At 37.0% G+C, this 10,260-nt stretch overlaps 1 long non-coding RNA gene across 1 annotated transcript; it reads left to right on the top strand.

Annotated features, from left to right (window-relative positions):
* The first annotated feature begins 9,075 nt into the window (after window positions 1–9,075).
* LOC135718379 (uncharacterized) lies at window positions 9,076–9,992 on the top strand. Its single transcript, XR_010520743.1, has 2 exons — window positions 9,076–9,588; window positions 9,898–9,992. It is a non-coding gene; the product is annotated as an uncharacterized lncRNA (long non-coding RNA).
* The last annotated feature ends 268 nt before the right edge of the window (window positions 9,993–10,260 follow it).

Raw genomic sequence — 10,260 nt, 5'->3', positions numbered from 1 at the left:
CCTTACAGTTAGTTCTGCACAGGAAAATAGCGCTTAAAAAACACGCGCGAATAACTCCGCGAGGGTTATTCCGATCGACTCGAAACGACCATAGGAAGAACATTGCATTACCTTCTGAACAAAAAAGTCTATTGGCGTTATGTTAAAATTTTCATCAGAAATGGCCGAAAATTACAAAAAACGAAAAATTACCCCAACATTTGTCGTTTTTACACATAAATGGTTATACCTCTGCAACGAAATGACATTTTTTCACCAGATTTGATACACTGATGTCTGAGCAGAGTCTGAGGCAATACCCAAAAAATAATATGCCTGCACCACTAGTTGGCCTCATAATTGAACAAAACCTTTGACATTGAGCGAGCCCAATGGTCTTACAACAGTTTTTTCACTAAACTGAAGTGTTTAGCCATGATACTAGCTAGATGTAACAAAGGTATGACCTGACGTTGCATGCACAATTTTGTCGTAGCGCCACCCTGTGCTTATTTGTTATTTTCACTTAGAAGTGAGTAGAGAGCGGAGAGATTTCACTGAATGAGAGCCGTTTTCTTGCTGATAACTAATGTATTTAAGGTTGTATCTTCACCAAACGTATGCGTAATGACATGGTACTCGGTAATTCTGATGGCAGTCAGGACCTGAGGGAGCCTGCAGTTTCGGACGCATATTTTACATGCCTACAACTTTGGCTGCAGTCACCGTATTTTCATGGGACTTTTTTCACAGGAGTCCTGAATTGTTGCAGAGTCCAACGATACCAAACATGCCCGGTTTTGCCTTGTGCTTAGTCCTGGGGTCAAGGCCGCCTTAATGCACGGGCTTGCCTGGGCTGAAGCCCAGGGGCCTCCCAAGTTCAAGGGCCTCCCAAGTTAGCGTTCATGATGAGCTGAAAAGGTCATATTGTTTTGTAACTTGTCAGGTTTTCTGTCAATCACTCTAATTGCACGTTACATGGCTGCTGATTGGTCCGTTGTAACTTAACGTGAAATAAAATGTTAGACATAACATATTTTTTATTCCGCGTGATGTAATTAAGTGCGCGTTGTCAACTTGACATTCCTGCATGTTAGACTGAGTGTGACAGAGAAACGGGAAATAATCCACCAACAAATGTAAGAGTAATTTCTGAAATTTCATAATAAGCACTGAGGTGCAGGTCTCTCTCTCTTTCGCGCGCGCGCGCGCGCTCGCTCGTTTGCTCTCTCTGTGCTCATGCAGCTGTCTGAGTCTCTGGCATGCAGAAGTCTCTCCAAACGTGCACAAGAAACTGTGCCGCTAAATTAAGAAAGGAGTTCCCGCACATAATGCTGTTATTTGTTATAAAGTTTAAGTTTACTCGCGTTTATATCAGTGACGCGTGCGCAGCTGGAGCGATGTTTGACGCGACGTTAGCTCACAGTACATACATCTGTTGGTTTAGAAAGACGAGAAAGAGACGCAACGGTAAAGGTGCAAGTCTAAGAAAGTAAAGAGCGACTAGACCATCTCAAATGATCATCCCCTGATAGCACCATTATAATCTCATTATCTTAAGATCTTATATACAGGTATGTTCCCTGTCTGTCTTGTGCATATTCATACTTGGTCGTTTTACATGCTTATGTATGCATAAATACTTAATACAATGCATACTATATCTTCAATAGCCTACAAAATAAATAACTGATTAAAAAACAAGATTCTGTCTAAAGACTTATCTTTTGTTATCATTAATGCATTTAACAAGATTCTGTCTATAAAGACTTATCTTTTGTTATCATTAATGCATTTTCACTTTAAAACTAACTTTAACTTATTATATTTTTAAAACTGTGGTGAGCATTTAGTTGTGAGTGGCAATTTTCTGCAAATTTGTATTTTCCAAAAACTATATAAATATAAAGCTTATAAACATATATACTTTCAGACATTTTGGTTTTATTATCACCACATGTTGCTGTGTGTGGTTGTTAAATAAAGTGTCTTGTGTTTATGCTCAAGTGGGCTCAGTGATATGTTAATAACAATATTATGGTGTTTTCTGGCTCAAAGAGGGAAAACTCACTGTTGTATGTCTCGAAAGAAACTAATGCATTTTGTGATGTACCTAGATATTACACTTAAAAAAAAATTAGACTATAAATCGAGGGGAAGGGGGGCCTAAAAACCTCTTAGCCCCGGGGCCTCACATTAGGTTAAGGCGGCCCTGCCTGGGGTTATCATAACACAATTCAGGAGGACATTAAATAAGTCAAGCATTATCTTTCCAGCTGTGTTTGCTGTTCACTGTAGGTCCTTGCGGTCTGCTGCGCTGCTGTGTTTGTTTCTTATGTACACTTGTTTTTGCACCATACCACGACTCAATGGCCTTGTAGTTCAACTAAACACGGCCATTTCTGAATTGTATGTTATGTTATAAATCTGAAAAACTAATTCTCCTTAACAACTTATCCTCATAACGTCACATTAAGGACATTACATGTTTGTCTTATAGGTGCACCTGTGTGTAAGCATACATAGTCTGTATGATCCTTTTTTGACCATCTCTTTCATTTTCTGAAGCGAGGTGGTCGAACATTCATTGTGGCTGTGTTCGGGTTTAACTGCTCAGCCTGGTAAGCGAAGTGTGAGGTTTTTGACGTTGCCTTAAAGCTCGAAACCCGGCAATTGCTGCTTGCAGCTATATTTATTATTATTATTATTAGTTATTATTATTCTGCCGTAAAACGGAACGTGCAGACCAAACCGTAAGGCCTAGAGACTTGAAACTTGGCCAAATGGTAGGACCCAATTTGGGGAGAGGTTGTTAGAGTATCAACCCGATTGGCCCATAGGTGGCGCTATAGCGATAACAAACGCGTTGATGGTCATAACTTCCACAAATCTTATCCAAATGTCAAGTGTCTTATATCCCTGGATTCCTTGCGTCAAGGCGAACAAAACGTATATCTCCGATTTCATTTCCGTCATGAAAATTTTTTCGCTATTTTCGATTTTGTCAAAAAAAATAAAAACGAACTCGTCCTAGGTTTTTCGTCCGATCGGAACCGTTCCAGTGCCGTAATATTCCTTGGAGAGTGAATATCAAAAGTTATCAAAAAAAAGTTTAACTTTCGACTCGCCGTCGTCAAGCCACGCCCAAACGCCCCCAATGAGCGGAGCCTCTTGATCTTAAATGGCTATAACTTAGGAAGGGAAGGAGGTATCGACACCAAATTTGGTACACATATACAGGGGACTATTCTGAGGTCAGGTGCAAAAAATTGCGCCGTTTGACCACTAGTTGTCACTATAACACCACCTCAACTTTGAAGGGCTGTAACTACGGAAATATGGGACCGATCAACTTGACATTTGACAGGTGTGCTCCTGGTCTGGGGTACTATCTATGTTTAAAAGGAATTTTGCGTAACTCAAAAAACATGGCCGCCATCGGCCAATCAATAAAAAGCAGCTATTAGACAGGGTTAACGGAGGCCGATCGAAATGAAACGCGGTGGGCCTGTTTGTCTCTTGGCCATGAAGGTCTGTGCAGAGTAAGAAAAAATTCGGACTCCGGAGGGCGCTATCACGTTTTTTCAGTGTTTAAGTGATTGTGTATTATGCAGTGTTTCAGATATCAACAAGATCCTCATATCATTTAATAGAGGTACTTAAAATGAACAACTTTTCCTCAAGCAGCACTTGTCTCAATCGAATCGTTTGTTAGATATTCATCATTTTCTTTGAAACCTACTTTTGCGAACTAGTCCTAGGTTTTTTGACCGATCTGAACCGATCCAGTGCTGGAATAGTCCTTAGACACTGATTATCAATAACTATCAAAAAAAAGTTGAACTTTGCACTCATTGTCACAACACCACGGTCAAAAGTACGAAGAGGCGGTGCCACAAATACTACAATGGCTATCATTTATGATAGGAATGAGATATCAACACGAAACTTGGTACACATATGTATAGACCCAGGCCAAGGTCACATGCAAAAAATTGCAGAGATTGTCCACTAGGTGGCGCTATAACCTAAGAAAAAATAACGATAACTATAGCATATGTATACAACACATAAATATTTGTCTGACCTACTTTTTATTTTGCACATAACATCTGCTTTCAGATTCTTATAAGGGTCTTTTAGGATAATTACATATCTTAGAAAACATGACGACCAACAGCCAGCCAGCATTAACCATGTACGAGTCCAGCGTAATGGTGTGCCATTACAACTAAACTGATGGGCCTGTTTGTCTTATGTTCTCAAGTGTCTTTGATGATTTTTGGCTCATCATTCCGGAAATATTTGCATCTAGAACAACGGGAGTTACGTTAACTGTGCCCTAGATCAATGGTTCTCAAAATTATTCCTGGAGGCCCACTGCTCTGCACATATACGAAAGTCTTCTATTTTAAACAAATCTACTTTAATCATCAGTAGAGATTTGTATGAACTGAACTGATTGTGTCAGATGAGAGAAACATACAAAATGTGCCGAGCATTGGGTCTCGAGAAACCACTGCGGTTCACTGAGTTGAAAGTACTGCTCTAGATGTTTATGTTTATATGAAAAACAATTTTATGAATTTGCTGTACTATCTGGGCAAATATCAATATGAAACATAAAATAAAATTTTGCCGTTGTATTACTGGATTTGATGTGATGTCACATAGTGAGGTGGGCACCATTTGTAACCTGTATTCTTTATTTCATTTGTAGCTGCTGTTATGTTCCTTTTGTCCATGGGTTTGCATCTGCATGAAAATTATTATAAGATTTAATGATTTGCAGTCATTTACCTCATTAAAACTAAAAGACTTGAGGTAATCAATTCAAGCATTTTGAAATGTGACATTTTCAAAATGGGCCAGACTAAGTATATCTAACTAATTAACTAGTAATGTGAAGCTTATGACAAAATATTAACAGTTTTATTAAGATCAGACAATATATGTCTTTCCAAGACTAGGGCTGGTTGAATAAACATACAGTAGCCATTAAGTAAAGACTGTGTTTTAAGGACTAGTCTGAAGAACTAGTAGTTAGTTAGGGCTAATCAGTCTTACTATTTGGATTTAAATATAATTAAAATAATTTAAATATTTTTTCACATGATACTTAAAGCAGTTATGTTCAATCATGAAGACAAAAATGTATGACTAACTTTGAATACTAGTCTTAGAGATTAATGTTACTGACCCAGTGTTTCCTCTAGGATTTTTTTCAGCTGTGGCGGCAGGGGGCGCCCATGATGATTATAAATGTAAAAAAAAATTTAATGTAGAATATAGGCTACAGTAAACTAACATGTATTTTTTTATAATTTTCACGCTGTCATTTACTTTTCCATATATTTATAGCATATTGCTTTTCTATGTTTGATCTAAACTGTATTTTCTTAAAAAAAAAACGTTACACAGCTACGTACGTAGTTCGGATATTTCATTGTAGTTTTAATGTAGTGTGCATTGCAAGTTCGTCCTCGTGTTTAGCGTACAGAGCTGTTACAAAGTCATGCAGTCCTGTTTGATAATCCGCACCGCTGTGAATGACAGAACAACCGACCAGTTATCCGACATCAGCAGCAATTTTATTTCACACCCGTACCATTTCACATAAAGACTGTGACCCCGAGCCGGTCACACCGCAAATCGCGCAGTTAAATATAAACCTTTACCGGTGTTGTGTCGAAGTCTGTTCCCCCTATGTTCCCCCTATTTTTCCCTTCAGTGTAGTGTTTTTATAGCGTTTTTATCACGTTATAAGTTTTATTATTTATATATTTAAAGTTTTAATGGCTTATCTGTATTGTTCTTAATGGTAAGTCAATTATTTTTACAGTATGAATTATATTATATGTATAATATATATTTATTATGTATGCAAACATTACATTTTTAAAACAACCAGTAAAGGGAAAAAAAGAAAAAAGACAGGCTTTATTTTAAAAGAAATACCCTAATAGAAAACTGTCAAATGTATGAAATATTTCATACTGTCTTCAGACAGATCTTAATCACAAATAAGCACGGGAAATTTAAAAACGAGTCGAATTTTGGTCTTGGATGTTAGACCCGCATTTTACTCTTGTCTATTGAGTCCCGACCTGCATCTACAACACAAATGACACGCGAATAGCCTATTACACCCGTTAGATCAAATATTATGCAGTTCACCCGTGGGTACCCCGACCCTGCTGTTTCGTCTGAAAACAGATAAAACAGTCTCACCGTCTGCCTCAAGTTTCTATTACCAACGTACTTCTCTTCCACGGGAATAATGTAAGTTTCCTTACAAACAGATTCGACTATTAATGTCTTGCATATAAGTAGTATTCAGTATTTAGCCTTTTGTTTTTGGACAAACATCTTATCATTTAATGTGAAACTTTGTGAGTGTCGATCTAAAGCACAGACGATTGACTGACAGCTGAGCGCTCAGCAGCGCGCTGCGCTTATAGCCTGAATAACTAATGGCCAGATAAGTTGATAATATGAGTACAGTGATTCCAAATGAATGTCCAAAAAACTCGTAATATGTTAAATCAAAAGTTTAATAATGTCTTTTCTCGCAGCCCTGCGCTGTGTTGGTGTAGATATGCGCCGGTGAACATCATATGCGTGATGACCTTGCAGCTTAAATTACCCTAAATTTATAGTCATAAAGATAAAAGTAAAACAACATTCGAATCTTCAAATGATGTATTTTTATTTGTGTAAACTCACAATAAGGAGAAAACCTTGTGCTTATTTATAATCATTAAAAACATGACGTGCTTTCTGCTGGTTTGGTTTTAGAGCGCGTCACAAAAAAAAGAACAGAAACTCAAATACTTTTTTATTCGTTTTGTCAATTTAATAATTATTTAAGTGCAACATATTTCGTATAGGCTTATTTTTTTATTATTATTTCTCAAAACAGAAACGTAGCTTAATAATCCTGTTGATTTAAATCTATTTGTGCATGAAACTAAACCCATGGAGGAAATTATGTTATTTTAGGAGATTTATTTATAAATGAGTGAATAACGCGAATCCAGAAAGGAATTTATTTCTAGACACCCAGTCTCGCAGAGCGGACATTTCGGTAGCTTTTTTGCGAGCTGCCGCTGTGGGTTTTGTCTAGAAGGGATACAGCAAATGCCGAAAAGTTAAGGATTAGATTTGGAGGTAGGATTATTAGGATGAAAACAGCGGTTCTGGCTAAATTAGATACAAATACATCCTACAATCGTGTGAAATTTTGTGTTTAGAGTTGGGTTTGGTTAAAGGATTAGGAAACAGTGCTCATCCAACGAGATTTCGTTTGCTGTATCCCTTCTATCCACAACCGCAGGCGTGGCGGGGATGTTTTAGGAGTGGCGGGGCACCACGGTTGAATGTATATAGCGGAAACACTGTGACCATTGGTTTAAGTGTAGTTACAGACTAAAATTAAGGCTTAAGTTTTAGTTATCTTACTTGAAAATAGCTTACACTGGCCTACCTTTAAATATATCTGGGCCATAGTTTTGTCTTAAGATGTACACCAGTAATGTTTTTCATAAGGTTTGTTTGTAAAAAGTACCTAAATGTTTTTACATAACTAATGGCTAGTCATGCATCAATTTAAACCTGTGGGAAGCAACCCTATGAAGTTATAAAGCTTCAAATGTTGTCTTAGAATTCTTCAAATCCTAAAGGCCACTTCACACTGGTCAGACAGACTCCAACAGACGCGTCTGTTGGAGTCTGGAGTCTGTCTGACCAGTGTGAAACCCCTGTTGGAAGTTGTTGGATCAAAGTAAATGAGACTTTAGAATGTGGTTGTCTGTTGGTGTCTGTTGGTGTCTGTTGGAGTTGGTAGTTGTCTGACCAGTGTGAACTGGCCTTAAAGGTATGAAAAAGATTGCTGTAAATATGTGGATCCTTAAAGAACAATAATAGGCCAACATTAGAAATAATAACTAATAATCACACATAAAGAGAATAAATATTTGGTTATCAGTAGCTTTAGTATTCTAATCTATTTTCCATAACATAAACACGTCATGCTGTGTCTTATAAAGTTTTCAATAATTGTTTATAGAATTATTGCAATGAAATTGTAATGTTATGATACACTTGGTTATTTTAAATATAAATGTTTACTGAAAACTTACTCTAGCACAGCACGTGTGTGAACACAAGGCAAGGCAAGTTTATTTGTATAGCACATTTCATACACAGAGGTCATTCAAAGTGCTTTACATAGAAATGAGAAAACAATATATAAAAGAGAAAAAAGAAAATTTAAAAATAATAGATACACAATAAAATCACAATAAAAAAAGATACATGAGAATTTTGAATAACAATTAAAGAAAATGAATGTGATTTTAATAAAAACAGTTTAAAATGTTAAACAGAATAAAACAGGAGTAATAGTGGCTTGAGTTAAAGGTGCAGTCAGTGTAAAGCAGCACAGTGCTCATTCAGTAAATGCAGAGTTAAACAGATGTGTTTTTAATCTAGATTTAAAAGTTAGTATTCTAATCTATTTTCTATTTTCTATTTACAAATAAGTGCTTAATAGCAAATCTGACTGACATTTGCTTAATGACATCATATTTGTTATTAACTCCATTTGATATAAACAACACATCTGGATCAGTTATGTATGGACATAGCCAGTTGTTAAATATAAAAAATGTACAGCTTTAGTACTATTTTTAGGCCTACTATAATATGACAGAGGCTGTCATCTGAAAAACTTGTATGTTTGCACATCATATCTATGTCAAAGAATATATATGTTCTATAAGAACAATTACTTTTGTTTAAAAAAATAGTCTAAAAGATTTAAACAAGCAACCATTTAGTAAGACCTAGATCTCTATGAATTAAAATGACTGTTTCAGATGAGAGAAACATACAAAATGTGCAGAGAATGTTTGTGTATATGTTCCTTTTGTCCATAAAGATATATACGAGTAGTTATAACGGGGCAGCATTCGTCAAACTTTTATGACCCCCTCCCCCACCCGGTGACAGTTGCTGTCTGACAGGTCGTTTTTATGACCCCTTTGACAGGGGGGCGGGACCCAATGTTCCCTCTAAGCTGCGCGCGCTGCGCGGCCGCGCAGGCCAGCCAAAGTGGCCGCGCAATAGATTTGTCAGACCGCGCACATTTTTCAGACCGCACATAAACATTGATGCATTTGCTGTTGTAAAAGAATTAAGAGAGAGAGAAGGCGAGTGTTCTAGAAGGAGAAGAAACTTTCAACCAATCGCTGATCTTGCTACGGTGACAGACACTTTTATGAGCCAATGGTAGCAGCGCATTCAGTTCACACAGTGACGCTGCCAGCACGGACGAGCACAGAGTGAGAGCGAGCCAGATGAGCAGCTGCACGGGTCGATCTCAAGAAACTAAAATATTTATTAAGAGGAAAAAGTTCAGATTCAAAACAGTGATTTAAAACAAATTATTGGATTCCTGAAGTGATGCGATAACTTGGAAAAGCTGTCGCTAGAGTGAGGAGAGAGCAAAATAGAGAATTAGAACGGAGGCAGATGCAGAATCACAGAGCATCAAAACACTGCGAATGAACTTCTTCTTTTAAATAAGAAGTTAAAATGTATGCTTTGGTGAGTTATATTCTAAATATTAACTTGACATTGTGGCATAAGTGTTGCAAATTTGGCAGCAAACTATGAGTTTTATTAGTTTGTTTACATTGGCCGTTGGTATATAACGAACGAGCTGAAGCTATTTACATTTGAAAGTTAACAGTCAAGTAACGTAAATGTGATTAAAAAATAAAATTTTAAGTGTCAATATGTTCAATAAGTGTTGAAACCCTGAGTTAGGTTGTTATTTGAAATGTTTACATGATGCTTATTGATAAATCTGTTGAACTGAAGATTAATTACTGTTCTGCCTTGTGTTTTTACAAGGCTGGGTTTTTTTGTGAGAATTTCGAACATCTGTAAAGTTCTCCTGCTCCATCTTGGACACGCGAGACAATTAAGTGAAGGTGTATACAAAAAGGCGAGCCAACCAGAGCTGTGCTTTGAATTCATCAGAACTGGTAGGAGGGTATTTTTCCTTTTTGTTTCGGACAACTACTAGGACGTGAATTCGCTGAAACTTCATTTTCCGTATTTTCTTGGATTTTCTTTAAAGGACAGGACACTGACTTTGAACTGAACTATTTGAACTATATAAAGGAACAAACGGTCCTTTGAACCGAATCAATTGATTCATGAATTCAACCCAACAGAGTCATTTAAGTGAATCATGAATTTGTATTACAAACA

Source organism: Paramisgurnus dabryanus, chromosome 11 (genome assembly GCF_030506205.2).
Source record: "Paramisgurnus dabryanus chromosome 11, PD_genome_1.1, whole genome shotgun sequence".
NCBI classification, from domain to species: domain Eukaryota; kingdom Metazoa; phylum Chordata; class Actinopteri; order Cypriniformes; family Cobitidae; genus Paramisgurnus; species Paramisgurnus dabryanus.
Note: the sequence above shows the minus strand (reverse complement) of the source record. Positions and strands in the feature narration are given on the sequence as shown.